This window comes from Salvelinus alpinus, chromosome 9 (assembly GCF_045679555.1).
Source record: "Salvelinus alpinus chromosome 9, SLU_Salpinus.1, whole genome shotgun sequence".
In the NCBI taxonomy this organism is placed as follows: Eukaryota; Metazoa; Chordata; class Actinopteri; order Salmoniformes; family Salmonidae; genus Salvelinus; species Salvelinus alpinus.
Window position 1 is genome coordinate 80,519,213 of NC_092094.1, and position 12,999 is coordinate 80,532,211.

Sequence of the window (12,999 nt, forward strand, 5' to 3'; positions counted from 1 at the left end):
GAGAGGTGGGGATATGAAGAAACATGGAAGAGGCAGGAGAGGTGGGGAGATGAAGAGACTTGGAAGAGGCAGGAGAGGTGGGGAGATGAAGAGACTTGGAAGAGGCAGGAGAGGTGGGGAGATGAACAGACTTGGATGAGGCAGGAGAGGTGGGGAGATGAAGAGACTTGGAAGAGGCAGGAGAGGTGGGGATATGAAGAGACTTGGAAGAGGCAGGAGAGGTGGGGAGATGAAGAGACTTGGATGAGGCAGGAGAGGTGGGGAGATGAAGAGACTTGGAAGAGGCAGGAGAGGTGGGGATATGAAGAGACTTGGAAGAGGCAGGAGAGGTGGGGTGATGAAGAGACTTGGAAGAGGCAGGAGAGGTGGGAAGATGAAGAGACTTGGAAGAGGCAGGAGAGGTGGGGATATGAAGAGACTTGGAAGAGGCAGGAGAGGTGGGGATATGAAGAGACTTGGAAGAGGCAGGAGAGGTGGGGATATGAAGAGACTTGGAAGAGGCAGGAGAGGTGGGGAGATGAAGAGACTTGGAAAAGGCAGGAGAGGTGGGGAGATGAAGAGACTTGGATGAGGCAGGAGAGGTGGGGAGATGAAGAGACTTGGAAGAGGCAGGAGAGGTGGGGATATGAAGAGACTTGGAAGAGGCAGGAGAGGTGGGGAGATGAACAGACTTGGAAGAGGCAGGAGAGGTGGGGATATGAAGAGACTTGGAAGAGGCAGGAGAGGTGGGGATATGAAGAGACTTGGAAGAGGCAGGAGAGGTGGGGAGATGAAGAGACTTGGAAGAGGCAGGAGAGGTGGGGATATGAAGAGACTTGGAAGAGGCAGGAGAGGTGGGGATATGAAGAGACTTGGAAGAGGCAGGAGAGGTGGGGAGATGAAGAGACTTGGAAGAGGCAGGAGAGGTGGGGAGATGAAGAGACTTGGATGAGGCAGGAGAGGTGGGGAGATGAAGAGACTTGGAAGAGGCAGGAGAGGGGGGGAGATGAAGAGACTTGGAAGAGGCAGGAGAGGTGGGGTGATGAAGAGACTTGGAAGAGGCAGGAGAGGTGGGAAGATGAAGAGACTTGGAAGAGGCAGGAGAGGTGGGGATATGAAGAGACTTGGAAGAGGCAGGAGAGGTGGGGATATGAAGAGACTTGGAAGAGGCAGGAGAGGTGGGGATATGAAGAGACTTGGAAGAGGCAGGAGAGGTGGGGAGATGAAGAGACTTGGAAAAGGCAGGAGAGGTGGGGAGATGAAGAGACTTGGATGAGGCAGGAGAGGTGGGGAGATGAAGAGACTTGGAAGAGGCAGGAGAGGTGGGGATATGAAGAGACTTGGAAGAGGCAGGAGAGGTGGGGAGATGAACAGACTTGGAAGAGGCAGGAGACGTGGGGATATGAAGAGACTTGGAAGAGGCAGGAGAGGTGGGGATATGAAGAGACTTGGAAGAGGCAGGAGAGGTGGGGAGATGAAGAGACTTGGAAGAGGCAGGAGAGGTGGGGATATGAAGAGACTTGGAAGAGGCAGGAGAGGTGGGGATATGAAGAGACTTGGAAGAGGCAGGAGAGGTGGGGAGATGAAGAGACTTGGATGAGGCAGGAGAGATGGGTATATGAAGAGACTTGGAAGAGGCAGGAGAGGTGGGGAGATGAAGAGACTTGGAAGAGGCAGGAGAGGTGGGGAGATGAAGAGACTTGGATGAGGCAGGAGAGGTGGGGAGATGAAGAGACTTGGAAGAGGCAGGAGAGGGGGGGAGATGAAGAGACTTGGAAGAGGCAGGAGAGGTGGGGATATGAAGAGACTTGGAAGAGGCAGGAGAGGTGGGGAGATGAACATACTTGGATGAGGCAGGAGAGGTGGGGAGATGAAGAGACTTGGAAGAGGCAGGAGAGGTGGGGAGATGAAGAGACTTGGATGAGGCAGGAGAGGTGGGGAGATGAAGAGACTTGGAAGAGGCAGGAGAGGTGGGGAGATGAAGAGACTTGGAAGAGGCAGGAGAGGTGGGGAGATGAAGAGACTTGGAAGAGGCAGGAGAGGTGGGGAGATGAAGAGACTTGGAAGAGGCAGGAGAGGTGGGGAGATGAAGAGACTTGGAAGAGGCAGGAGAGGTGGGGAGATGAAGAGACTTGGAAGAGGCAGGAGAGGTGGGGATATGAAGAGACTTGGAAGAGGCAGGAGAGGTGGGGATATGAAGAGACTTGGAAGAGGCAGGAGAGGTGGGGAGATGAAGAGACTTGGATGAGGCAGGAGAGGTGGGTATATGAAGAGACTTGGAAGAGGCAGGAGAGGTGGGGATATGAAGAAACATGGAAGAGGCAGGAGAGGTGGGGAGATGAAGAGACTTGGAAGAGGCAGGAGAGGTGGGGAGATGAAGAGACTTGGAAGAGGCAGGAGAGGTGGGGAGATGAACAGACTTGGATGAGGCAGGAGAGGTGGGGAGATGAAGAGACTTGGAAGAGGCAGGAGAGGTGGGGATATGAAGAGACTTGGAAGAGGCAGGAGAGGTGGGGAGATGAAGAGACTTGGATGAGGCAGGAGAGGTGGGGAGATGAAGAGACTTGGAAGAGGCAGGAGAGGTGGGGATATGAAGAGACTTGGAAGAGGCAGGAGAGGTGGGGTGATGAAGAGACTTGGAAGAGGCAGGAGAGGTGGGAAGATGAAGAGACTTGGAAGAGGCAGGAGAGGTGGGGATATGAAGAGACTTGGAAGAGGCAGGAGAGGTGGGGATATGAAGAGACTTGGAAGAGGCAGGAGAGGTGGGGATATGAAGAGACTTGGAAGAGGCAGGAGAGGTGGGGAGATGAAGAGACTTGGAAAAGGCAGGAGAGGTGGGGAGATGAAGAGACTTGGATGAGGCAGGAGAGGTGGGGAGATGAAGAGACTTGGAAGAGGCAGGAGAGGTGGGGATATGAAGAGACTTGGAAGAGGCAGGAGGGGTGGGGAGATGAACAGACTTGGAAGAGGCAGGAGAGGTGGGGATATGAAGAGACTTGGAAGAGGCAGGAGAGGTGGGGATATGAAGAGACTTGGAAGAGGCAGGAGAGGTGGGGAGATGAAGAGACTTGGAAGAGGCAGGAGAGGTGGGGATATGAAGAGACTTGGAAGAGGCAGGAGAGGTGGGGATATGAAGAGACTTGGAAGAGGCAGGAGAGGTGGGGAGATGAAGAGACTTTGAAGAGGCAGGAGAGGTGGGGAGATGAAGAGACTTGGATGAGGCAGGAGAGGTGGGGAGATGAAGAGACTTGGAAGAGGCAGGAGAGGTGGGGAGATGAAGAGACTTGGAAGAGGCAGGAGAGGTGGGGAGATGAAGAGACTTGGAAGAGGCAGGAGAGGTGGGGAGATGAAGAGACTTGGAAGAGGCAGGAGAGTTGGGGATATGAAGAGACTTGGAAGAGGCAGGAGAGGTGGGGAGATGAAGAGACTTGGAAGAGGCAGGAGAGGTGGGGAGATGAAGAGACTTGGAAGAGGCAGGAGAGGTGGGGAGATGAACATACTTGGATGAGGCAGGAGAGGTGGGGAGATGAAGAGACTTGGAAGAGGCAGGAGAGGTGGGGATATGAAGAGACTTGGAAGAGGCAGGAGAGGTGGGGAGATGAACATACTTGGATGAGGCAGGAGAGGTGGGGAGATGAAGAGACTTGGAAGAGGCAGGAGAGGTGGGGAGATGAAGAGACTTGGAAGAGGCAGGAGATGTGGGGATATGAACAGACTTGGAAGAGGCAGGAGAGGTGGGGATATGAAGAGACTTGGAAGAGGCAGGAGAGGTGGGGATATGAAGAGACTTGGAAGAGGCAGGAGAGGTGGGGAGATGAAGAGACTTGGAAGAGGCAGGAGAGGTGGGGATATGAAGAGACTTGGAAGAGGCAGGAGAGGTGGGGATATGAAGAGACTTGGAAGAGGCAGGAGAGGTGGGGAGATGAAGAGACTTTGAAGAGGCAGGAGAGGTGGGGAGATGAAGAGACTTGGATGAGGCAGGAGAGGTGGGGAGATGAAGAGACTTGGAAGAGGCAGGAGAGGTGGGGAGATGAAGAGACTTGGAAGAGGCAGGAGAGGTGGGGAGATGAAGAGACTTGGAAGAGGCAGGAGAGGTGGGGAGATGAAGAGACTTGGAAGAGGCAGGAGAGTTGGGGATATGAAGAGACTTGGAAGAGGCAGGAGAGGTGGGGAGATGAAGAGACTTGGAAGAGGCAGGAGAGGTGGGGAGATGAAGAGACTTGGATGAGGCAGGAGAGGTGGGGAGATGAAGAGACTTGGATGAGGCAGGAGAGGTGAAGGGGGAGGCTTGGGAAATTATGACGTTCTTTGTCACTGGAGGGGACCTGAAAGGTTTGGAGAGATTGCTCCAAGAAAGAGGGGGGACAGACAGGGTAATGTGGCCAATCAAAAGTTTGGACAAGTTTTTTTTGTAAATGCCTCACAGAGTTCAAGTAATGGACACATCTCAACATCAACTGTTGCTTCAAAGAAACCACTACTGGAGGAAACCAACAATAAGAAGAGACGTGCTTGGGCCAAGAAACACGAGCAATGGACATTTCAGATTTTTGTTCCAACCGCTGTGTCTTTGTTCTCCGCATGTGTGGTTCCCACCATGAAGCACGGAGGAGGAGGTGTGATGGTTTGGGGGTGCTTTTCTGGTGACACTGTCAGTGATTTATTTAGAATTCTAGGCACACTTAACCAACCTGGCTACCACAGCATTCTGCAGCGATACGCCTTCCCATCTGGTTTGCGCTTAGCGGGACTATCATTTGTTTTTCAACAGGACAATGACCCCAAACACACCTCCAGGCTGTGTAAGGGCTATTTGACCAAGAAGGAGAATGATGGAGTGCTTCATCAGATGACCTGGCCTCCACAATCACCCAACCTCAACCCAATTGAGGTGGTTTGGGATGAGTTGGACCGCAGAGCAAAGGAAATGCAGCCAACAAGTGCTCAGCATATGTGGGAACTCTTTCAGGACTGTCTGAAAAGCATTCCAGGTGAAGCTGGTTGAGAGAATGCCAAGAGTGTGCAAAGCGCTCTTCAATGCAAAGGGTGGCTACTTTGAAGAATCTCAAATATAAATAATATTTTGATTTGTTTAACACTTTTTTGGTTACTACATGATTCCATATGTGTTATTTCATAGTTTTGATGTCTTCACTATTATTCTACAATGTAGAAAATAGTAAAAAATAAAAATAAAAAAACTCAAATGAGTACGTGTACAACCTTTTGACTGGTACTGTATAACCAACAGACAACGTAGGGCCTTTATTTGAATGGCAGCACTGATGGCAGGCTTCAATAGCCAAGTATTGATCCTCTATAACAGTCATAAGGAGAAGGTTATTTTACAAAGACAGAGTGAACATCGTGTTTTTCCCTCTGATGTAGATAATGAATCTAGCTGGGGAAAAACACTACATGACAAAGTGGCTCTGTCACCTCAGCACGAGTCGAGCGGCACTGGCTTAGCTGAAGCTCCTCTTATTTCTTTATCAGGACCGGAGACGGGCTGAGCGCTTTCCCAGAATCTTTCAAGCTCCGGCGGGCTCAACGGCTCATCCATCACCAGAGCAGCTCCATGGATTTTTCATTTATGTCAGGAGTCAGACATCAGACCCCAGCCCCATTGAGTTTCAACATTCGTGTCCCAACACCTGTCAATCGCCTCACATAAACACAACGGCAGCGCCTCTCTCTCTCTCACACTTTTCTCCTCTTTTTATGAGGAGTGAACTCGTTTTTGAAATTGTGACGTGATCTCGGGGTCAGGACTGCAAATCAAACACATGTTCCTGCACTCACCCAGACAAAAGGAGAGAGAACACACTGCCCTTCCAAAATGACACTGTGTGTGTGTGTGTGTGTGTGTGTGTGTGTGTGTGTGTGTGTGTGTGTGTGTGTGTGTGTGTGTGTGTGTGTGTGTGTGTGTGTGTGTGTGTGTGTGTGTGCGTGCCTACAAATGCTTGTGCATACTTGCTTTAATTCTCCTCCAGGCAGCTCCACGTAAACATCAATCCATGATTGTCCATTTATGGAGAATAAAGCTCCCTTATGATAATGTCAATTAAAACCAAACCTGTCACATTAGACAGGCAAGATTACGGCTTTCTCCTTTCCTACAATCAAAAAACATTGGCTGCAACATTACACAGTGAAGGAAAACTTTTCTGAATTGGCTATAAACAATATCAGATTCCTGCTATTACATTATTTTCGCACAGTCATGGACTGCAGTGTCATTTTGGAGTGCCCATTCAGGGGCTAATGTTGTTGACAGATTTACTTTTGGAAGAGATCTGATACGCTGATAATTTTTCTCTCAGTCTTTTCAGGCCATTTGAAAGTGGTTCTGGCACAACAGAGCATCATTCCACAAACATTTACTCTAATAAGAATCTGATGACTCAGGGCAATTTAGCCTCATTTCAAAGTTAGCTGAAGCTATTGTGCGGGCGTGTGGCTTGGCCATGACTAGAGCCATGTTCTGACAGCCTTTATGGATCCCCCCTCCACCTTCTTTACCAAGGCTACAACACGTAGGGGAGAGTGGGGGAAATTAAGCCAAAGGGGTAAGTTGACTCACCCTTGTTTTTAGGAAACCATACACAACATTTCTAATTTGACCAAATATTCAGGAAGATGTCATCATTTCATGGAATCTGTAGGAAGAAACCACATAGAAAAAGTGGTAAGCAAATTATGTCCAAAAAAACGATTTTCACCAAGTCAAATGAATGTATTATGTTAGAGGTTTCATGGTGCTTGTATCTAAACCAAAGTAGATCATTTTAAGATTGTATATACATCAGTTGGGGTCTCTATAAGCTTCAATATGAGGTCCTAAATCTAGCATGAAAGTGCATCCTTGTAGCTGTGTGGGATAATATAGTCAAAATGTTTGCCATGGGGTAAGTTGAGCCAATGGCAAGCTGAGCATATTTAAGTATTTTCTTCACATGCGTAATGCAAGGCATTATCACTGGGATATGAGGTAACAACAGGGCCTGGCCTATATTAAAAGTGTTTCTAAAAAGTACAAAGTGTTTGTTAGGTTTAAAACCTGTGTTAAAATAAGCTTAAAGATTATTAAAAAGACTTGGCTCAAATCAAATGTATTTATAAAGACCTTATTACATCAGCAGATGTCACAAAGTGCTTAAAAAGAAACCCAGCCTAAGACCCCAAACAGCAAGCAATGCAGATGTAGAAGCACGGTGGCTAGGAAAAATTCCCAAGAAAGGGAGGAACCTAGTAAGAAACCTAGAGAGGAACCAGGCACTGAGGGGTGGCCAGTCCTCTTCTGGCTGTGCCGGGTGGAGAATATAAGAGTACATGGCCATTAAGGCCAGATCGTTCTTCAAAATGTTCAAACGTTCATATATGACCAGCGGGGTCAAATAATAATCACAGTGGTTGTAGAGGGTGCAACAGGTCAGCACCTCAGGAGTAAATGTGAGTTGGCTTTTCATAGCTAAGCATTCAGAGGTAGTACAGCAGGTGCGGTAGAGAAGGAGAGAGAGAGGGAGGTATAGATAGAGAGAGGGTCGAAAACAGTAGGTCCGGGACAAGGTAGCACGTCCGGTGAACAGGTCAGGGTTCCATCACCACAGGCAGAACAGCAGAAAATGGATCAGCAGCACAACCAGGTGGACTGGGGATTGGGACAGCCAGGAGTCATCAGGCCAGGTAGTCCTGTGGCATGGTTCTAAGGCTCAACAGTCCACCAACGTACTACCCTGAGACAAGGCTGAGTATAGCGCACAAAAGATCTTCTCCAACGCACAAGCCTGAGGGGGGCGCAAAACCGGACAGGAAGATTATGTCAGTGACTCAACCCACTCAAGGCGATTATAGCGGGAAAAACAGCCTGGACCGATGTAAAGCACCCCTCCTAGGGACGGCATGGAAGAGCACTAGTAAGCCAGTGACTCAGCCCCGTAATAGGGTCAGAGGCAGAGAAACCCAGTGGAGAGAGGAGGACCCGGCCAGGCAGAGAGCAAGGGCGGTTCATCACTCTAGTGCCGTTTACCTTCGCACCCCTCGACCAGACCACACTCAATCATAGGACCTACTGAAGAGATGAGTTTTCAGTAAAGACTTAAAGTTCGAGACAGAGTCTGCATCTCTCACGTGGATAGGCAGACCCTTCCATAAAAATGGAGCTCTATAAGAGAAAGCCTGTCCCCATACCAGTGAAAATTGACATTGTGTTTCTGAATGACATCACCAAGAGGTAGAATATAGTGAAAACAAAAGTCATCCTAAAACGGAACCTTGAGGAACACCAAAACTTGCCATTGATTTGTCAGAGGACAAACCATCCACAGAGACGAACTGATATCTTTCCGACAGATAACATCTAAACCAGGCATGATGTGGAGCTAATTCATGCAAATCACAACCACAGCTCCCAAGTCATTAAACAAGAACAGGCATGATTCCTGCCTGATTATCTAGGCAGCAACTTTCATGTTGGTTTTGGTGTTGTTGACTTGGCTTCGAGGAAAGTAGGCTTCTGTTAGAATGTTAGATCTGTGATAAAGCTTTATTTGCATATAAACGCTGTCAGCGCCAAACTCAGGTCTATACTACTATGCTGACTGGTGTCACGACTCCCAACGAAGGTGGCTCCCCTGCCTGTTCGGGCGGCGCTCGGCGGTCGTCGTTGCTGGTCTACTAGCCGCCACCGATCCCTTTTTCCTTTTCGTTTCGTTTTGTCTTATTGGTTACACCTGTTCCCTGTCTCGTTTCTTGATTTATGTCTATTTAAGCCTCTTAGGTCCGCCTAGGTTTGTGCGAGATTGTTACTCTGTTGGTTGTGGATGTGTTTTCGTGTTTGTTTTCTCCGGACTGTTTGGTCCTGTGTTTGGGCTGGTCTGTTTTATGCACCCTGTATTTTGGCATGACTATTTTGTGCCGGAGAATAAATTATGATTTACCGAACCCTCTGCTCTCTGCGCCTGACTCCATCCCACCACTCCTAGTAAACTCTGACAACTGGTGATTCAAACAATGCGAAGGGGAGGTGTGTTTGTATGCATGTGTGTATTTCCTGTTATTCCTCTATAAATAGTGATGAAATAATGGGTAGTTGGGAAATGGCAAAACAAGTATTGATGACTCAGACTCCCTTATTTGGATGATTTATTTGTTTTCCTTTATATATTCTCTGCATTTTGGGCCAAGAAGTACACATGTTTCTGAAGAGCCCTACTGTTCACTTTTACACTTCACTCCTCTCTCTCATCCCATCCCTCACTCCCTTGGTACAAACGCACAGAAGAACAAGCCCTCACAACAGCCGGCGGGCATTACCAGCTTAAATAGCCCTAATCAAAACCAAACTAGAAACAGGTGAAACCAATAAGACCAAACCAACTGAAAAGGGGATCGGTGGCAGCTAGTAGACGGGTGACGACGACCGCCGAGCGCCGCCCGAACAGGAAGAGGAACCGCCTTCGGTGTGATTCGTGACACTCTCTTTACTTTCTATTTTCCACTCCCTTTCTCCCGCCTCCCTATGAAGGTGTTAACATAATGAACATATTGAATTTGTTACTGAGGCCAAGTCTTATTTCCCTCCACTCCGTGTAAATAAAATGATACCCCTTTTATTAAAACATATTTAGAAAAATGATATGATAATTAAACCAATTAGGAGTTGTTTATGGGGCTTGGGTTATGGTCACGTTTGAAGCGGTTTGGCTGTTTGGAGGGTCCTGTTAACCGAGACTTTTAAAAAGCTGAGTTTTGAAGCTCTGTCATTTGCCATGCACTCGAGCCCAATCCTCTGGAAGGCTGAGGGGGACATGATCAAATTTAGCAGAAAAACATACATTCTCTTCTATATTTTGTCAACCAAACTCCCCTCATAAATAGATAGACACAGAGTTCCTTTTTTTCCTGAAGCTTCACTTTTCACTTATTCAACCCACTTGAACATCACCCAAATGTGTTTATCATGTGCATGGTCATATGTAGCTCTGCTGGCAGCAGAGTTTATGGTAGTTTATGGTTTTTAATGTATGCCCATTTATGAACCTGAATCAGTCCTTGGAATAATACAGGTTGAATAAAACCAGTATATATGAAACAATTATGAAATAAAACCAGTATATATGAAAGCATTATGAAATAAAACCAGTATATATGAAACCATTATGAAATATAACCAGTATATAAGGCAATAGTGCCAAATAGTTTTGATGAGGAAGTTTGTGTGTCATGACGTTTTCTTTGACATACAGTTTTAATCCTATTATGAACCTTTTATTCTGCACATCTTCAATATTTCCATTTATTTCCAGTTATTTCCTAAATTCAAAAAATCGGAAAGAAATAAACGTAAGTGTAAAAATAAAATAATTGGTGTTCTTTTTGTATCTATCCATATGTCTGCCATAGGTGAACAACCAATCAAAATGATTATCTGGCCCCAGGGCCCTAAGTGAGAACAGTAAGTTGAGACACCGACTGAGTACCTAAAAATAAAACAAAGCGTCCGCTTATGTCGCTTATGGCTGGAGCCGGCCCTGTCTGGCCCAGCTGTCACTCAGTGGCTAAATAGCATACTCCAGATGCATCATTTTTTTATTTTTTTATTTCACCTTTATTTAACCAGGTAGGCCAGTTGAAAACAAGTTCTCATATACAACTGCGACCTGGCCAAGATAAAGCAAAGCAGTGCGACAAAAACAACAACACAGAGTTACACAAGGGATAAACAAACGTACAGTCAATAACACATTAGAAAAATCTGTATACAGTGTGTGCAAATTAAGTAAGGGGGTAAGGCAATAAATAGGCCATAGTGGTGAAGTAATTACAATTTAGCAATTAACACTAGAGTGATAGATGTGCAGATGAGGATGTGCAAGTAGAAATACTGGTATAAATACTGATATGCAAAAGAGCAGAAAAAACAAAAAACAAATATGGGGATGAGGTAGGTAGTTTGTTGGATGGGCTATTTACTGATGGGCTGTGTACAGCTGCAGCGATCGGTAAGCTGCTCTGACAGCCGATGCTTGAAGTTAGTGAGGGAGATATAAGTCTCCAACTTAAATTAATTCCAGTCATTGGCAGCAGAGAACTGGAAGGAAAGGCAGCCAAAGAGGTGTTGGCTTTGGGGATGACCAGTGAAATATACCTCCAGTGAGCTGAGATAAGGTGGAGCTTTACCTAGCAAAGATTTATAGATGACCTGTAGCCAGTGGGTTTGGCGGTGAATATGTAGCGAGGACCAGCCAACGAGAGCATACAGGTCACAATGGTGGGTAGTATATGGGGTTTTGGTGACATAACGGATGGCACTGTGATAGACTGCATCCAATTTGCTGAGTAGAGTGTTGGAGGCTATTTTGTAAATTAGGTCACCGAAGTCAAGGATCGGCACGATAGTCAGTTTTACAAGGTTATGTTTGGCAACATGAGTGAAGGAGGTTTTGTTGTGAAATAGGAAGCCGATTCTAGATTTAATTTTGGATTGGAGATGCTTAATATGAGTATGGAAAGAGAGTTCAGTCTAGCCAGACACCTAGGTATTTGTAGTTGTCCACATATTCTAAGTCAGAACCGTCCAGAGTAATGATGCTAGTCGGGCGGGTGCGGGCAACGATCGGTTGAAGAGCATGCACTTAGTTTTACTAGCATTTAAAAGCAGTTGGAGGCCATGGAAGGAGTGGTGTATGGCATCGAAGCTCGTTTGGAGGTTTGTTAACACCGTAAGAAGGGCCAGATGTATACAGAATGGTGTCGTCTGCGTAGAGGTGGATCAAAGAATCACCAGCAGCAAGAGCCACATCATTGATATATACAGAGAAATTATAACAGTGTGTGAAAACTGGGAACTTGACCATTCAGGCCCTCGACAACTTAACTTTTTATGGATTGAATATGAACTATGAGCTGGAATGATGCATGACGAGCAGCTCCTGTCCAGTATCATTCTTTTTACCCCTGTCAATTTCAGAGAATGCTTCACTGACCACTGCTGTAAAGGTGTCTCAAGTTAATGGGCTTCTATTCACACTTGAGACTGAACATAACGAAGAAAAAGCACTCATCACAAACATCCTTCGTTACATCCAAGAGAGACTGGTTTAATAACAGCAAATAACTCCCACACGTCATAAAGTTGTAGATCACAGTAATGTTATCATAAGCGAGTGGAAACAGATTTATACAGTATAATAAACAGACTAACAGCTTTCTACTGGCATCAGATAGAAATAGTTTCACACTACATTATACAGTTTCGTAATGTTTATCAATATTCAGAACACAGAAAGCACATTGAAACGATTAAACGACTAAATGATTACAATCAACCTTCATGTACTGCTAACATTAGCATCCCAATTCCGTGATGAGTAATGACAGCCAAACTTTGGTGAAATTTTGTGTTTTTTGTAACTATAGAAAAATCTATTTATACCTTTTTCTTTGGCTTTTTTCTAACGGGTTCATCGTCGTCACTACTTTGATCATCCTTATTCATCTCAGACAGACATTGTTGATCGTTGGCACTTATGTTATGGTCAAGCAATGCACATACAAAAGAGTTGTCATTGTAGTAGCAGCAATAAGTTGTCACGGGAATTTTTTTCAGAGAATTAAAAACTATTTTTCTAGTTTGACTTTTGTCATTTTGATAAATATGGTCGAAGACTACTGCCTTATAACCTTTGTCTACCTTTCCGAAAACATCTTTCAGTGGTTGGATGATGTTTGACACTCCTCCTTCTAGGCATGAGGATTGTTATGTGTGTAGAGTATCAAACACTTTTTATTAGACGCTATGTTAAAATTGGATTTCAGTTCATTCAGTACGCGATATTCTGAATGGTCCTCTTTTTTTTGAGGTGCTATACCATCCTCTATATATGTGAATAGAGGAATAGCTGCAGAGACCCCACCACTGTTGAACACAGCGCCATTTGCTATGGCTTTCACAACATCCATCCACAAGTTAACATCCATCCACAAGTTAACGTTGCTTCCCTCCATCTTCCCATTTTC